Raw genomic sequence first — 18,785 nt, forward strand, 5'->3', positions numbered from 1 at the left:
ATTTACTCTCTAAGCAGTGCACTGCTGGATTTTTATAAAAGCGCTACCGCAGTATTTCTCACAGGATCTTCGCTAGTAGCAGTTGCTAAGGGAGATGCTTAATAATGCATGAAAGAGAAAGAAAAAGTCTAATATTGACTTTGGTATGTATGGAGGAGATGAGTGTTAATTAAAAGATATTGTTTTCCTATAGTGTGCTGCCTACAATTATCTCAGCTAATGTCCACGAGAGAGCAGAAAAATTAAGGCAGAATCATTGCACACTTTTTGGAATATCCATCAGTTTGTTTCTCCTTATGTCTTGTGCAACTTTAAATAAATGTCCCCTTGGGATTAATAAAGTATCTATCTATCTATCTATCTATCTATCTATCTATTATATAGTGCCTTTATCTATCTATCTATCTATCTATCTAAAGTTTGATTGCTAGATATTGCACAACCTCTGTTGTGCTAAGCCCCCCATCATATCAGACATACTGTTATTTGTTGGATTGTTGGGACTTTATCACACCATGCCCTCCCTATTATTTCACACATCTCCATTGCCATTTTTGGGGTGTTTTGTTCTTTCTTCTCACAGTTTGTATTCTTTTTTATTCATTCTTCTATTTTTGAACCCACCTAGTTCAATTCCAAGTCATTAGGAGGCACAGCCTTTTCTCACAGAATCATATACAAACATGGAAACATACTGGTCAGGATGCCAGTTCATTGGGGCACACACACATTCCTAAACTTGTTCATATGTCGCCAGTTTGCACTGTGCATATGAGAGGAAAACCAAAGCACCTGTAGAAAACCTGAATGGACTAAGGGAGAGCCTGCAAAACTGAAAACTGAACCAAGCTTCTATGATCTGTGAGATAGAAATCTAACTGCAAAGCACTCCATAGTAATAAATGCAATAATAAGTCAGTTTATCGAGTTCTCTTTGTAAGTCCAGTTTGTTCTGTTATTAGAATTTAGGTGAGCACAGCAGACTGAAGATGCTGTGACCATTCTGTGTTCATGGTTGTTTTGCCTTTCATGTGTGGCTTACTCTTAAAAATAAAGGTGCCAAAGTGATATCAAAGGGTGATCATTTCTGGTTTCCAAAAGATGCATCCACATGAATGTTATTGAAAGATCTTTTATTTATTTAGATCTGTAACAAGCTCCATACAGTAAAAAAACATGAATAGATGGTAACAGATTTGTGAAATACAAGTGAGTTCCTGATTTTAAAGGACAACACCACAGATTAACTTCAAGTGTTCTTGATCTATTGTATCCTGCTAGGTGCCCTACTATACACTAAATATTTCTATTTAGTCCCCATATTAAGAACCGTTTCAAAACCCAAAAAAACAACTTCCTATTCAAAAAGCCCATCCTGGAAAGAAACGGTTCCTTGTCAAGTACACAAGGCCTGTGAAGTGTCATTTCAGAACCATTTTTATGCTGTGATGAAAATCAAGCATCCTAAGCCAGCTGAGGACAAAAGGGAATTTTGGGTTTGTGATTAAAAGAACATAATTTCTGCACTTTGTAACAGGTCAGGTGTCACACTGAATTTCACTCAACCGCTAAATGGCCCTGATCTCCTGAATCCAGGTCATGGCAGACTGAGCCAACACTTTGTCACTGCCAGCTCCCTTCAGATTTCAGCAGCAGGATGTCTTCATGACAGCTCTGTGACAGTAACACAAGTGTGTGGACAAGGGGTAGTCTACGTATGAGACAAAATGAATACACCAAATGATTGTAATGGGCTGAATTTCTAAGCTTTCTGTGGTTCCAACTACTGTGAAATTCTTTATGTGAGCTGGTTTTGGGAGAAGCACTATACTGAATAAAATGTCCATCCATTCTCTCAAAATTGCTTTTGCACTACAGGATTGAAGGAAGCCAGAGTTTATTCTGGCAGCATGGGGTGCCCAGCAGAGCACAGCTTTGTATGTAAAGCTAGTCTATCACAGGACATATTTCGCCTAGGGCTGTTCAGTTTAGCACTGATGTTTAATCTAAGCGGCTTAGCTTTGTGGTGAAGCGCTAAAGCAATTGTAACAAAATAAATTTACGAGCACAAAAAGCGAATACATAGACTCCATACAACAGTAATGAAATCTGCAGCACCATAGCGCCTTGACTCATATGTGTGTGAGAACGTCTGCTTTAAGAGTAGGCGCCTCTCCGCTGACGATTCCCTCTGAGCACGCAGCGAGCCTAATGGCGCACTCTTTACGTTTGTTCTCAGCAGCTGGACGGAATTGTAAAAGAATATATGACGTCAATATGACAGGCTGGCAGGATGCGATCGTTTGATACATTTTCCTTGACATTGATTTCCAGGATGAGCTTTTACCACTTAATTGCATCGCTCCGTTAGTCACACCTTGTGGCAGAGAAACGACTGGCTCCGGAAGCGTGCAAAAGTCGGGAGAAAGCGTCAGGTTTTATCCAAAGCAAAATGATTGCTTTTGTCCATCGATCTGCTTCCAACAGCGCTGTTGTTCTCCCATCCCAATGCAAGGTGTTTAACTTGCGTTTTGTTTACAGTATCAGCTCGAAGAGGTCAAACCGTGTCATCCTGCATTCGCTCCTCCTTGTCGAACGCTGACAGGTTGCCGTTCACTTGGCTATCAGGGCGAAAGGCTGAACCGCGCAGGCGGGGGAGAGCAGCGGAGCAGGCGTAGTTAGGAGGAAGGCTGGGCTGTAGTTCTATATGCCTCCTCTCACCCGTCACAAGTAGCGGGTCACCACTGCGAAAAAGGATTGGGACGAGTTTACTGTTATTAACAAAAATAGAAACAATTATCATTAAATAATGCGATCGTTGTCCGCATATTGATTTGGCAAAATTTTACACCGGATGCCCTTCCTGACGTAACCCTCCCCATTTATCCGGGCTTGGGACCGGCAAAAAGAAACACACTGGTTTGTGTATCCCCTGTGGCTGGGTATGGTGTCAAGGAGAGGAATGAAGAATGAAGAAGGTCAGAGGATAGTGGATTTTGCCAAAAGCATGGACATGGCATTGGTGAATACGTATTTTAAGAAGAGGGAGGAATATAGGGTGATATACAAGAGTGGAGGAAGATGCACACAGGTAGAGTACATCCTATGCAGAAGGGTCAATCTGAAGGAGTTTGAAGACTGCAAAGTGGTGGCAGGGGAAAGTGTAGTTAAGCAGCATAGGATGGTGGTCTGTAGGATGACGTTGGAGATCAAGAAGAGGAAGAGAGTGAGGGCAGAGCCAAGGATCAAATGGTACAAGTTGAAAAAGGAAGACTGCAAGGTTGAGTTTAGGGAGGAGGTGAGACAGGCACTGGGTAGTAGTGAAGAATTACCAGACAGCTGGGAGACTACAGCAGATCTAGTAAGGGTGACAGCAAGAAGGGTGCTTGGCGTGACATCTGGAAAGAGGAAGGAGGAAAAGGAAACCTGGTGGTGGAATGAAGAAATACAGGAGAGTATACAGAGGAAGAGGATAGCAAAGAAGAAGTGGGATAGTCAGAGAGATGCAGAAAGTAGACAAGAGTACAAGGAGATAAGGCACAAGGTGAAGAGAGAGTGTGGCGAAGGCTAAAGAAAAGGCATATGATGAGTTGTATGAGAGGCTGGACACTAAGGAGGGAGAAAAGGACCTGTACTGGTTGGCTAGACTGAGGGACCGAGCTGGGAAAGATGTGCAGCAGGTTAGGGTGATAAAGGATAAAGATGGAAACGTACTGACAAGCGAGGAGAGCGTGTTGAGCAGATCGAAAGAGTTCTTTGAGAGAGAGAAGAGGTTGGATGATGTGGAGATAGTGAATCAGGAAGTGCAACGGATTAGCAAGGAGGAAGTAAGGACAGCTTTGAAGAGGATGAAAAATGGAAAGGCCGTTGGTCCAGATGACATACCTATGGAAGCATGGAGGTGTTTAGGAGATCACAGTGGAGTTTTTAAACAGATTATTTAATGGAATCTTGGAAAGTGAGAGGATGCCTGAGGTGTGGAGAAGAAGTGTACTGGTGCTGATATTTAAGAATAAGGGTAATGTACAGGACTGCAGTAACAACAGGGGAATAAAATTGATGAGCCACAGCATGAAGTTTTGGGAAAGAGTAGTGGAAGTTAGGTTAAGAAGCGAGGTGATGATTAGTGAGCAGCAGTATGGTTTCATGCCAAGAAAGAACACCACAGATGTAATGTTTGCTCTGAGGATGTTGATGGAGAAGTTTAGAGAAGGCCAGAAGGAGTTGCATTGTGTCTTTGTGGACCTGGAGAAAGCATATGACAGGGTGCCTCAAGATGATCTGTGGTATTGTATGAGGAAGTCGGGAGTGGCAGAGAAGTACATAAGAGTTGTACAGAATATGTACGAGGGAAGTGTGACAGTGGTGAGGTCTGCGGTAGGAGTGACAGATGCATTCAAGTTGGAGGTGGGATTACATCAGGGAGCAGGTTGAGGAGACCCTGGAGAGGTAGAGATATGCTCTAGAGAGGAGAAGAATGATGGTCAGTAGGAACAAGACAGAATACATGTGTGTAAATGAGAGGGAGGTCAGTGAAATGGTGAGGATGCTGGGAGTAGAGTTGGCAAAGATGGGTGAGTTTAAATACTTGGAATCAACAGTACAGAGTAACGGGGATTGTGGAAGAGAGGTGAAAAAGAGAGTGCAGGCAGGGTGGAATGGGTGGAGAAGAGTGTCAGGAGTAATTTCTGACAGATGGATATCAGCAAGAGTGAAAGGGAAGGTCTACAGGACGGTAGTGAGACCAGCTATGTTATATGGGTTGGAGACGGTGGCACTGACCAGAAAGCAGGAGACAGAGCTGGACGTGGCAGAGTTAAAGATGCTAAGATTTGCATTGGGTGTGACGACGATGGATAGGATTAGAAATGACTACATTAGAGGGTCAGCTCAAGTTGGATGGCTGGGAGACAAAGTCAGAGAGGCGAGATTGCGTTGGTTTGGACATGTGCAGAGGAGAGATGCTGGGTATATTGGGAGAAGGATGCTAACAATAGAGCTGCCAGGGAAGAGGAAAACAGGAAGGCCTAAGCGAAGGTTTATGGATGTGGTGAGATAGGACATGCAGGTGATGGGTGTAACAGAACAAGATGTAGAGGACAGAAAGATATAGAAGAAGATCATTAAATAATGCGCTCGTATTCAGAATCAAATGATTGCATGCATCTGTTTTGCCGACACCTTTATCCTTAGCAATATTTGAGAGATGCAATTAGTTACATTGCTTTGTGTTGACAATTGGAGCGCGGGTAGGTGAAGAGACTTGCGTATAGTCGCACAGAGGCAGTAGCGGGATTTGAACCCATAACCCCTGGTAGCAGGTCTTAACCAGTACGCCACACAGCCTTCCCAACCATAGAAATTCAATTGACTTGTATTCTTTTAACCTTCTGAATTATTTGAAGTTTTTCAGTTTAAGAAAAGCAAGATTAAAAGGTGAAATTGTTGAAGTGTTTAAAATTATTGAAGGGAATTAGTACAGTGGATAGAGACTGTTATTTTAAAATGAGTTCATCAAGAACACAGGACACAGTTGGAAACTTGTTAAGGGTACGTTTTGCACAAACATTAGGACGTTTTTCTTTACACAAAGAACGATAGACACTTGGAATAAGCTACCAAGTAGTGTGGTAGACAGTAGGACTCTAGGCACTTGATTGTATTTTGGAAGAATTAAGTGGATAGGACTGCCGAGCTTTGATGGGCTTAATGACTTGTTCTCATCCAGATTTTTCTATTGCTGTGGCAGTAATGAAATAAGCAAATATCATTTTAGTTTTCAAAGTTAACAGTCAGGCTTCTAAAAGGTATAAGTTGTCGTACAAAGCAGGTAATTGAAGGAATTTCCTACCTGAGGCTGGGAGAATCATTTCTCTTGCCCGGTTTTCTTAATAATTTCTTCAGTATTCAAAGGCACAGAAACTCAATACAGTAACTGCGTGGAGTTTGCACATCTCAAATGTGGGCTGATTTTCTCTGCGTTTGTGGGTTTATAATTGGAGTTTTAGTTATGGAAAGGAAGTCTACTAAAGTCAAAAAGGAGAAAAAAATATTATTTCGCAAATGTATTGCATTATTTCGCAGCAGTGTGTAGGCTGAGTCAAAATTATGTTAACATTTGAATGGCGGAAACAATTTATTCACAAAACATATTTCATATGTGCAAGATGATTTACAGGAATGTCTCAACCTGTTCGCCATCATATTCAGCACATGTACCATATGTGGCACATAAACTGTCCACAAAAATTGTATATAAGTATATATACTGTATAGCAGTACCATTACTGTTAACATAAATTTGACTCACCCTATTTTTTGCCTTATTTCCTTATTATTGTCCTTATTTCACCCAAGTATTGCCTTGTTTCACACAATTATCCTTCAAGTGTGGGAAAGGTGCTATATAAATAAAATACATTGTTATTATTATTTTTAAAAGTAAAAGAATTGCATTATTTTGAAATAGTAATTGTGTTGCAAGAGCTATTAAGGGAAAGCATGCAATCAGAGGACAAGAACTGAATATAATTTATAGGCAGACACTACAGAAGTAGTCTCTTTGAGCCTACCTCCTCGCATCATGCAAATACAAGTTCTCCCAAAATCCAAGCCACCTGACCCTTCTTGTCCATCTAATGTGAAAATACCAAGGCTCTCGAAAGTAGAAGTTTCTCTTCTAACAAATAAACCTTATGCCTTAAACAGTACCGGCACTTATATACTGCATGTCCACTTCAGGAAGTAGTTATAGGCACACATTTAGTTTTATCAGACTAAAGTTTAGTAAATTTAGCACAGACATTTTTAACACTGGCAGACTGAAAGGATAGATCTGTAATTCCTGCCTCACAGCACAAGGGTCTGCATAAAATCTGCATGTTCTACCCATATAGAGTAGTGAGCAGTAAATGTAAAGAGTTATTATTATTATTATTATTTGTGGATTGATTGGTATTGGTGAGTGTGTTTAACTGTGCACGATTACCCGTTTTAGCACTCAATACTGGAACTGTGTCATCAATACATTTCAATCAACAACATATACTTAGTACTTCTTGTGCTGTGAAGTAAATTACGTCCATTCCCGTTTTCATCCACCAAACACGAGCCCTCCAAAGATTCATGGTATGAACTGCACAACCAGATCTCACTGATTTAACATACCTATACAAAATAACCGAATTAAAAATAAGCAGATATTTTATTTATAGTTTTCTTTTACTATACAGTATTGCACACAGCATGCTCTTTTCTGCGTTTAGTGCATGATTAAGTCCTGCAAAGGACCAGAGTACTATCCACCATGTTTGCGTCTTGCCTTACATTCAGTGCTGCGATGATAACCACTGGCTCCTTGTAACCCTAAACTGGGAGGACTACATTTTCCCTTTAGCACACGCAGGACTAGATGTATACCTATGAGATTTGTTCAGTTCTTATCCCTTAATTGAATTCTATTCATATGTATATACCTCTTCCTTGCTAGCTGACACTACCAGACAAACAGAGAGCACCACGATAATAGCAACCACAGTAGGCAACATCTTTGCGAAATAACATAATACATGATTTTTTTTTTGAGTGATAGGATTAATCTTCCATATGAATAAGCTTTCAGCTATTGGTAACATATATTCTTTTATCAGTTTGTGCAAAAGTTTACTTAAATAATGGATATCACTCAGCTATTTATACTGGGATTGTCCAAAATAATCCAGAACAGTAACGAAACTGTGAACAATGTAATCAAGCGCCTGCCTTGCTAAGGATTGCCATATACTAGCATAAAATTGTGACGACTCTGGGGGTGCAATAGATGGATTTAGCCTCTTTACACTGACTGCTGGTGAGGACTGTTAGCATCTTCAGTGCCGCTCCCATTATGCCGCTCAGGTCTTCTGTGGGTACATGCACTCCCACTGCTTCATCCATTTGCCTGCTTATACATGCCGCCCGGATCCACTTCACTCTGCTCACCCAGAGTCAGAGGTATCCTATATGCCACATTACACCCTGTCTGTATGTTCTGACCCCAAGGTCAGTGTCCACATCAGAGGATCACAGGCAGCCACATATCAGAGTCAATGGCCTTAAGCAGGAGACACAATCGAAGTACTCTCTAAGAGCAGTCTTTGTGCTCCCTTTGTACCTGCTGCTCACAAGGCTGCTTCTCCAGGTATTCCAGTCTGCGGTCACCTGAGGAGCGTGTCCCTTCCAGGTCTAGACCCCAGGGTGCTACACTATTGACAAACCAAAGATTTGCTTATTTGTCACATAGTTTCGTGATTGTAATTATTACAGATCATTTAATAATATTATTTGAAGTAACATCAGATGGGAAAACATTCACTGCATTGTTTGCTCTTTCTTATAATTTACTCAGTTGGAAGAATTTGAAGCCCCTTCCGTAACTCACTGTGAACTTTATAAAATTAGAAAAGATCACATCTTCTCAACAATGATAGTTTTTTTTTAAAGAATTGAGCAAGACTTTATTAATAGTGTGATAAAATAAACAAGTTGGGCCTCTGTTAACAGCTCACTATCTATGATGGACAGCTTCATATTAGCTCACATAGCTGTCTTTCCAATAGTTTGTTCCTCTTTTGTGCCTGTTACTACTGGGAAAAGCACGGCCCCTAATATGATCCCGAAAGAGATTATGCTGGTTCAGGAAATTAAGGGATGTGCATGTAGCCAAGTTTACCAGGGGCACATTGAATAAAAAATGAAAACATCATAGGCACTGCCAAATGTTTTAACATACACATCCACTATCTAGATCTCTTACAAGCCGCTGCTGGAATTGGTGACTCAGTTTAGAGGCATCCCATCTCTTTATAAGCCCTTTTTGTTGTTCTCAAACTGCTGCTTTTGGAGATTGTGAGCATTTCATCTTTTTCCGAACCCATTAAAGTCTGAAGTACTAAAGGGAAAACATGTTACCACTATTGACTAGCAGACAATGTTGAACACAGCATTTATTTTTCTAATGAGTTTTAAAATAGTTTTTCAAAATACAATTCATATAGCTGTGTACTTGTTGAATGTCCTAAAATGATGGTGTCTACTAGAGTGGTCCATCCATTATCCAACTCGCTATATCCTAACTGGAGCCAATCCCAGCCAGCATGGGGCACAAGGCAAGAAACAAACCCCAGGCAGGGCGCCAGCCCACAGCAGGGCACACATACACACACACACTAGGGACAATTTAGGATAGCCAATGCACCTAACCTGCATGTCTTTGGACTGTGGGAGGAAACCAGAGCAAACCCACGCAGACATGGGGAGAACATGCAAACTCCACGCAGGGAGGACCCAGGAAGCAAACCCAGGTCTCCTAACTGTGAGGCAGCAGCACTACCACTGCTCCTCCATATCGCCCTTACTAGAGTGGTGCTATATGAAATAATATTTCTTTTGAATTTCTGAATGTCTGTGCTTGGCAAAGCAACATGCTGTTCTTTTCAGTGTATTGTGTGATAAAGGTGCATTGCCCATTCTACAGGAGGAACATTGGTAACTGTACTGTATACCAGCCGCATTCAGTGCAAAACAGTAACCTGGACTGGATTCCTCTCACAGTGAATGACTGGAATCCAGTCACCGGCACTTGGCCAATTAATTATTGACTAACCCGCATGGTTTGAGAATATAAGACCAGGAAGATCTCATCAACAGGCACAAGACAGGAAGCTAAGCTGGAAAAGATAACATATACACACACACACACACACAAACACACACAAGGTCATTTACATTACAAGGTGTGAGAAGAAGCCAACAAACAAGTCAACTATAAGCACCAGTTAACGACTGACCCTAGAGGGGATGTCAGCTCATGGCCAGGCTCACTGATACTCACACCCACACTCACTCTACAGTACCAGGCAATTTTAGAGTCACCAGTCAAACTAAGCAACATAACCCAGCCACAGGGGATGCACAAACCAGTGTGTTTCTTCGTGCCTGTCCCAAGCCCGGATAAATGGGTAGGGTTACGTCAGGAAGGGCATCTGGTGTAAAATTTTGCCAAATCAATAAGCGAACAACAATGCAAATTTCCATACCGGATCGGTCGAGTCCCGGGTTAACAACGACCGTCACCAGTACTGTTAGCCAACAGGGTGCTGGTGGAAATTGGGCTACTGTTGGCCGAAGAAGGAGAAGAAGAGGGGGGAGACATGTCCGGAGGCAGGAGGAGAGGAGGAAGTAAAGAGAGTGGAACTATGGGTAGGAACTTTTAATGTTGGCAGTATGACTGGTAAGGTGAGAGAGTTAGCAGATATGATGAAAAGAAGGAAGGTTGATATATTGTACGTGCAAGAGACTAAATGGGAGGGGAGTAAGGCCAGGTGGATTGGAGGTGGATTCAAATTGTTCTATCATGGTGTGGATAGAGGAGAAATGGGGTAGGAGTTATTCTGAAGGAACAGTATGTCAAGAATGTTTTGGAGGTGAAAAGAGTGTCAGGCAGAGTAATGATTATGAAGCTGGAAATTGGAGGTGTGATGATGAATGTTGTTAGTGCATATGCACCGCAAGTTGGGTGTGCAATGGGTGAGAAAGAAGATTTTTGGAGTGAGTTGGATGAAGTGATGAACAGTGTACCCAAGGGACAGAAAGTGGTGATTGTAGTGGATTTCAATCGGCATGTTGGTGAAGGGAACAGTGGAGACAAGGAGATGATGGGTAGATATGGTGTCAAGGAGAGGAATGAAGAAGGTCAGAGGATAGTGGATTTTGCCAAAAGCATGGACATGGCTGTGTTGAATGCATATTTTAAGAAGAGGGAGGAACATAGGGTGACATACAAGAGTGGAGGAAGATGCACACAGGTAGATTACATCCTATGCAGAAGAGTTGATCTAAAGGAGATTGAAGACTGCAAAGTGGTGGAAGAGGAAAGTGTAGTTAAGCAGCATAGGATGGTGGTCTGTAGGATGACGTTGGAGATCAAGAAGAGGAAGAGAGTGAGGGCAGAGCCAAGGATCAAATGGTGGAAATTGAAAAAGGAAGACTGCAAGGTTGAGTTTAAAGAGGAGGTGAGACAGGCACTGGGTGGCAGTGAAGAGTTACCAGACAGCTGAGCAACTACAGCAGAAGTAGTAAGGGTAACAGCAAGAAGGGTGCTTGGAGTGACATCTGGAAAGAGGAAGGAGGAAAAGGAAACCTGGTGGTGGAATGAGGAAATACAGGAGAGTATACAGAGGAAGAGGATGGCAAAGAAGAAGTGGGATAGTCAGAGAGATGCAGAAAGTAGACAAGAGTACAAGGAGATAAGGCACAAGGTGAAGAGAGAGGTGGCGAAGGTTAAAGAAAGGCATATGATGAGTTGTATGAGAGAATGGACACTAAGGAGGGAGAAAATGACCTGTACCGATTGGCTAGACAGAGGGACCGAGCTGGGAAAGATGTGCAGCAGGTTAGGTGGATAAAGGATAAAGATGGAAACGTACTCACAAGCGAGGAGAGTGTGTTGAGCAGATGGAAAGAGTACTTTGAGAGGCTGATGAATGAAGAGAACGAGAGAGAGAAGAGGTTGGATGATGTGGAGATAGTGAATCAGGAAGTGCAACGGATTAGCAAGGAGGAAGTAAGGACAGCTATGAAGAGGATGAAAAATGGAAAGGCCGTTGGTCCAGATGACATACCAATGGAAGCATGGAGGTGTTTAGGAGATCACAGTGGAGTTTTTAAACAGATTGTTTAATGGAATCTGGGAAAGTGACAGGATGTCTGAGGTGTGGAGAAGTGTACTGGTGCTGATATTTAAGAATAAGGGGGATGTGCAGGACTGCAGTAACTACAGGGGAATAAAATTGATGAGCCACAGCATGAAGTTATGGGAAAGAGTAGTGGAAGCTAGGTTAAGAAGTGAGGTGATGATTAGTGAGCAGCAGTATGGTTTCATGCCAAGAAAGAGCACCACAGATGCAATGTTTGCTCTGAGGATGTTGATGGAAAGTTTAGAGAAGGCCAGAAGGAGTTGCATTGCGTCTTTGTGGACCTGGAGAAAGCATATGACAGGGTGCCTCGAGAGGAGCTGTGGTATTGTATGAGGAAGTCGGGAGTGGCAGAGAAGTACGTAAGAGTTGTACAGGATATGTACGAGGGAAGTGTGACAGTGGTGAGGTCTGCAGTAGGAGTGATAGATGCATTCAATTTGGAGGTAAGATTACATCAGGGGTCAGCTCTGAGCCCTTTTTTATTTGCAATGGTGATGGACAGGTTGACAGACGAGATTAGACAGGAGTCCCTGTGGACTATGATGTTTGCTGATGACATTGTGATCTGTAGTGATAGTAGGGAGCAGGTTGAGGAGACCCTGGAGAGGTGGAGATATGCTCTAGAGAGGAGAGGAATGAAGGTCAGTAGGAACAAGACAGAATACATGTGTGTAAATGAGAGGGAGGTCAGTGGAATGGTGAGGATGCTGGGAGTAGAGTTGGTGAAGGTGGATGAGTTTAAATACTTGGGATCAACAGTACATAGTAATGGGGATTGTGGAAGAGAGGTGAAAAGAGAGTGCAGTCAGGGTGAAATGGGTGGAGAAGAGTGTCAGGAGTAATTTGTGACAGACGGGTATCAGCAAGAGTGAAAGGGAAGGTCTACAGGACGGTAGTGAGACCTGCTATGTTATATGGATTGGAGATGGTAAAACTGACCAGAAAGCAGAAGACAGAGCTGGAGGTGGCAGAGTTAAAGATGCTAAGATTTGTACTGGGTGTGACGAGGATGGATAGGATTAGAAATGAGTACATTAGAGGGTCAGCTCAAGTTGGACGGCTGGGAGACAAAGTCAGAGAGGCGAGATTGCGTTGGTTTGGACATGTGCAGAGGAGAGATGCTGGGTATATTGGGAGAAGGATGCTAACAATAGAGGGAAGAGGAAAAGAGGAAGGCCTAAGCAAAGTTTTATGGATGTGGTGAGAGAGGACATGCAGGTGATGGGTGTAACAGAGCAAGATGCAGAGGACAGAAAGATATGGAAGAAGATGATCTGCTGTGGCAACCCAAAATAAGCAGAAGTCAAACTAAGCAACATGTCTTTGGGATGTGGCAGGAGCACTGTTGGACAGAGGTGTAAAAACTGTTCTTGCTACATAAAGGACCTGCAAACTCCACATAAACAAGCCTGGTTTGGGATTCAAATGCAGGAATGGAGAACTGACACACAGCAGCACTAACCAATGTGCCACATTATTGCTATCCTTTGAACAAAAAACTTTTAAGTTGTAACCTTGTCTTTCACACTATCTTCTTGTCACCCTTTTTAAATGAAAATAATGCATTCCTTTGATAAGCAGTAGAACCTTGTGCTTATGAGTAATTTAATTTACGCTACTACAGTAAGTGAGACATACTGAAATATAAAAATCCATGATTAGGGCATTAAATTACCACTTCCTTCACACACTCTTTGATGTGGGAAAAAACGTAATAAGGTGTATATCTAACCAAATCCTTACTAGCTTAATGCATGCTGTAGGTCTCAAGGATCCAATGTCCATATCATTACCAACAAGTGCAAGGTAATGGCTAACTACCTATGACAGTCATCTGTGCCACTTTATAGGAAATAAGATATGTGGCAACTGAAAAAAGTCTTATGGTCCATAACAGACCTACCTCAGTGATAAGAGTCTAGGAGACGTGTTGCTTTCTACACCAACCCATTTTAACAGATGAACTAGCTTTATATGCATTACTGAGCTGAAACATCAAACAGCCAGTCGCTCACCTTGCAAGGTAAACGCCACTCCAAAGCTTTTTGCACATAAAGGACACACATACAGCGGGCGGCATGAGCTCACTGGGAATGAGTTCTTTGAATGTTGCAGTCCTACTGAAACCAAACAAATCCCTTCCTTCAGTGCCCATGGCAGAGATATTAAGACAAACATAGTATAGTGCCATTTGTTTTTAATATTGGATTACACCCCAAATAAAAAATTTAAAATGAATCATATGGAACAGCTTGATTTTAAAACAGGATCTTCTTTTTAGAGGAGCGAAAGGTATTTTTTTCTACAGTATGCCCAGCCAATAGAGATGACTTCTAATTTCTTAAATAAGCTTCACGCTGTCCAGGGAGTCTTAACAATTTCATAATTTTGTGAACGGTTCTTCATTTGAAAACTCAACCAACCATGTAAGGACATATTTTTAATAATCTCCTACTCGGACTGTAACTGTGTATATTATCCCTCTATTGGCCACAAGTAAAGAGATGGCTAATGCAACCAGTTTGCTGAAAAATTCCATCTCATAGCTTTTCTTGAAAATCAATGTAGTTTTGATAGCTGAGGTCATGACCGTACAGTTCTATACATATTCTGACTTAAATACAGACTGACTCTTCTTCTATCTGATTCAACACTCTATGGTTAAAACTGCAAAAACAAGCTGACGAAGTTCTGCATTTAGAATGTCCATGCCCTTATAAACAACAGCACCAGTACTGTAATTATCCAGAATGAATAACTGTCCTCATTGTGAATTAACATTGCAGCCCTGAGCAAGACATGTCTTCCTGACGAGAGACAGCTAAAAGTAGAAAGAGGAGGAGTAGGGTACGCCTCTATTGAAAGGGTCTATCTGCCAAAAAATTGTGGAGCCAGCTTTGCTACTTCCTATTGAGAACAAAATCTTCAGCCAACTCACCTGCCTTTTTCATCAGCAGCAATGAGTAACTCGAGACCCTCCACCTGCAGCCAAATGAGCATCTTTCAGTAAACATTAGCTGCCATTCAGCACACAGTGCAAGTTCAAATGGCCTCATTTCTCTCAGGTCTTAAGATGGAATGCTGCTCTGTTGCAATACTGAAAAGAGCACTGAACTGTAAATCAGTAATGGCAGGTGACATCACTGAAATAGTCCTGCAACATGCATGCAGAGTTATACAAGTGTCATGTTGTGGGACAGTAGCAAGATGTAGAATAGGAATGAAATGCCACCAGATCGCAGAAATGCCCACATTGTGATGCTCTTCAAGAAGGGCAACACATTTGAGTGTGAATTCTGTCACAGGATGTTCCTGTCCTGCATTGCTGGTAAAACCAATGTGCTTCCAACATATCTACCCTACTGGTCAAGAAAGTCAATCCAGTGTGTCTACAGACCATCCTGAGGCTCTACACGAATGATAGAAGTACAAATATAGAAGAAAGGCTGGTATCAGCAGCAAGGCTATGGCATAGCTTTCATTAACTTGACAAAGGTCTTTAACTTCATCAGTTAATAAGAATTCTATAAGATCTTGTTTGAATGTCGTAATAAATTTGCATTTGCATTGGGGCAGAAAATGTTCCTTTTCAGTATCTAAACAGGGGCCAAGCAGTGTTTTGGGATCCTTGCACTGTCCTCTTTTCGCAATATACCTCCACCTTATTCTGCTCCTAAATATCACTTTGCTTGTGGCTTCAAGATTGAACACTAGTTTGACAAGAATCTCCAAACCTATAATGCCTTAAGGCTAGGACAAAAAAAGAGGACAAAAATGATCAACCTTTCAAATGAATTTGATTGTGCAATTTTAACCAAATCCATGTAAGAACCTCAGATTAATCTCATCACTGAGGCCTAAAGAGTTAAGAACTGGGTAAAAAACCAACACAGGTAAACTAATAAATTCCACCTAGATGCCCCTGACCAAGAAAGTGAGCCAACAGTAATCACCATCTTCAGAGAAGTTCTGACATTTGTTGACCACTTTTCTGTAGTAGTAGGGGTTTGTACAGTGTTAGCCATTATGGATGCAATAATAAGTCAAGCAAAATGACACCTTTTATTGGCTAAATGAACCAATTACAATGTGCAAGCTTTCAAGATAACTTAGGGCCCCTTCTTCAGGCAGGCTTACCATTGACCACACTTCATAACTTGGCAGCCAACATTCCCAAAATGCATCCACTTAGGAGGATTAGGAAAACAACAAAGGCTGCTTCAGAAAGCAGAGTCATCAGATGTTAAAAAACAATGACCTGAAGAACTATGACCTTTTCATCATGTTTAAGTCTATTAACATACTTAACCAAAGGCTGGGAGACCCTTGTTCAGCAGCCTCACTATTTATTAAATTGTACTTCATTACGAGACAGACCACATCTAGGATGAATAGGACAAAAGATGACAACTGAAGAAGATGGAGGATGAACTTAATTTTCAGAAGTCACTTCCAAAAGCAAACTTCTTGCCCTTCTGTGTAAAAGACTCTGGGATTAGATCAAAGGTCACAAATGCATAACTTTTATGAGCATTATTTTCATTTCATATGACTACAGAGAGAGAGAGGGAGAAAGCACCCAATATTTCAACATTGCAGATGTTTTCATTTACTTATTATCTCTTGCTCTTAAAAAATAAGATACATTTCTAGACTGAACAGATGTGGTCTGTCTTCCAGTAACACATGAGGTTACGCATGTACAGAATATGCTGTAGAATGACTCTTGGATTACCCTCTATTTGTATTCTAGTGTTGATGATGTTCTCCTACGTGTTGCCTGCTCTCTTTACTATCCTGCTGTAAATTTTCATGTGCCATAAACAGTAAATTGGTGTGAAAAGTGCCAAATTATACAAATATTGCTATACTCACGTCAGCAAAGTATAAAAAATAAATAACATCCTACAATGAAAGTAGATAGTTTCAATCTGTGAATGATCAACATACAATGATCAATAGATTTTAGATTATTTCCAAAATAATCCTTTGCTGGTAAAGGGATATCTATACTAATAAAAGGCAAAGCCCTCACTGACTCACTCACTCACTTACTCACTCACTGACTCACTGACTGACTCACTGACTCACTCACTCATCACTAATTTTCCAACTTCCCGTGTAGGTAGAAGGCTGAAATTTGGCAGGCTCATTCCTTACAGCTTACTTACAAAAGTTGGGCAGGTTTCATTTCGAAATTCTACGCGTAATGGTCATAACTGGAACCTATTTATTCATCCATATACTATAATATACACTCACCTAAAGGATTATTAGGAACACCTGTTCAATTTCTCATTAATGCAATTATTTAATCAACCAATCACATGGCAGTTGCTTCAATGCATTTAGGGGTGTGGTCCTGGTCAAGACAATCTCCTGAACTCCAAACTGAATGTCAGAATGGGAAAGAAAGGTGATTTAAGCAATTTTGAGCGTGACATGGTTGTTGGTGCCAGACGGGCCGGTCTGAGTATTTCACAATCTGCTCAGTTACTGGGATTTTCACGCACAACCATTTCTAGGGTTTACAAAGAATGGTGTGAAAAGGGAAAAACATCCAGTATGCGGCAGTCCTGTGGGCGAAAATGCCTTATTGATGCTAGAGGTCAGAGGAGAATGGGCCGACTGATTCAAGCTGATAGAAGAGCAACTTTGACTGAAATAACCACTCGTTACAACCGAGGTATGCAGCAAAGCATTTGTGAAGCCACAACACGCAAAACCTTGAGGCGGATGGGCTACAACAGCAGAAGACCCCACCGGGTACCACTCATCTCCACTACAAATAGGAAAAAGAGGCTACAATTTGCACGAGCTCACCAAAATTGGACAGTTGAAGACTGGAAAAATCTTGCCTGGTCTGATGAGTCTCGATTTCTGTTGAGACATTCAAATGGTACAGTCACAATTTGGCGGAAACAGAATGAGAACATGGATCCATCATGCCTTGTTACCACTGTGCAGGCTGGTGGTGGTGGTGTAATGGTGTGGGGGATGTTTTCTTGGCACACTTTAGGCCCCTTAGTGCCAATTAGGCATCGTTTAAATGCCACGGGCTACCTGAGCATTGTTTCTGACCATGTCCATCCCTTCATGACCACCATGTACCCATCCTCTGATGGCTACTTCCAGCAGGATAATGCACCATGTCACAAAGCTCGAATCATTTCAAATTGGTTTCTTGAACATGACAATGAGTTCACTGTACTAAAATGGCCCCCACAGTCACCAGATCTCAACCCAATAGAGCATCTTTGGGATGTGGTGGAACGGGAGCTTCGTGCCCTGGATGTGCATCCCACAAATCTCCATCAACTGCAAGATGCTATCCTATCAATATGGGCCAACATTTCTAAAGAATGCTTTCAGCACCTTGTTGAATCAATACCACGTAGAATTAAGGCAGTTCTGAAGGTGAAAGGGGGTCAAACACCTTATTAGTATGGTGTTCCTAATAATCCTTTAGGTGAGTGTACTTCTGCTCGATGCCCGTGGGAGGCGGAGTTACGCCTCCCACGTAATTTAGTGCCTGCCCATATAAGGTCATCTGTCAGCGGCAATCCAATAGAAACACTGCCGCTAAATATTCACGGGTGAAGGACTGTGCTTATGGAGAGGAAGATGAGATGGTCAGGGTGGTGTTTGGCACAAACTCAGCGAAACTGCGAGAGAAAGTTTTAAGTGCCGGGTCTTAGCTAACATTAAATACAGCCATGGGGTGGAAAAAGTCAATGTCCCACTAAAGGAAGACAGTGTAAAAAAAACCCTGCATGCAGTGTGTCACGTCTCAGATAAAGAGAAAGACAAGCTGTTTATTGATGCAGTAAGAAACAAATTGAAGAATGAAACCGGTTATCTTTACAACGATTGACAAACACGGAATGTAACTTGAACACAACACATCCTACAAATACGATCCTGATTGAAAGAAATAATGATAATCAAATCCTTGATGACAGCAACACTCAATAACACTCACAAAACAATTACTGTATATTGACAATCATGTTATGTTATTTTTAAAATGTTCCCGGATGAGCCCCAGGT

This window comes from Polypterus senegalus, chromosome 1 (genome assembly GCF_016835505.1).
Source record: "Polypterus senegalus isolate Bchr_013 chromosome 1, ASM1683550v1, whole genome shotgun sequence".
Taxonomy (NCBI): Eukaryota; Metazoa; Chordata; class Cladistia; order Polypteriformes; family Polypteridae; genus Polypterus; species Polypterus senegalus.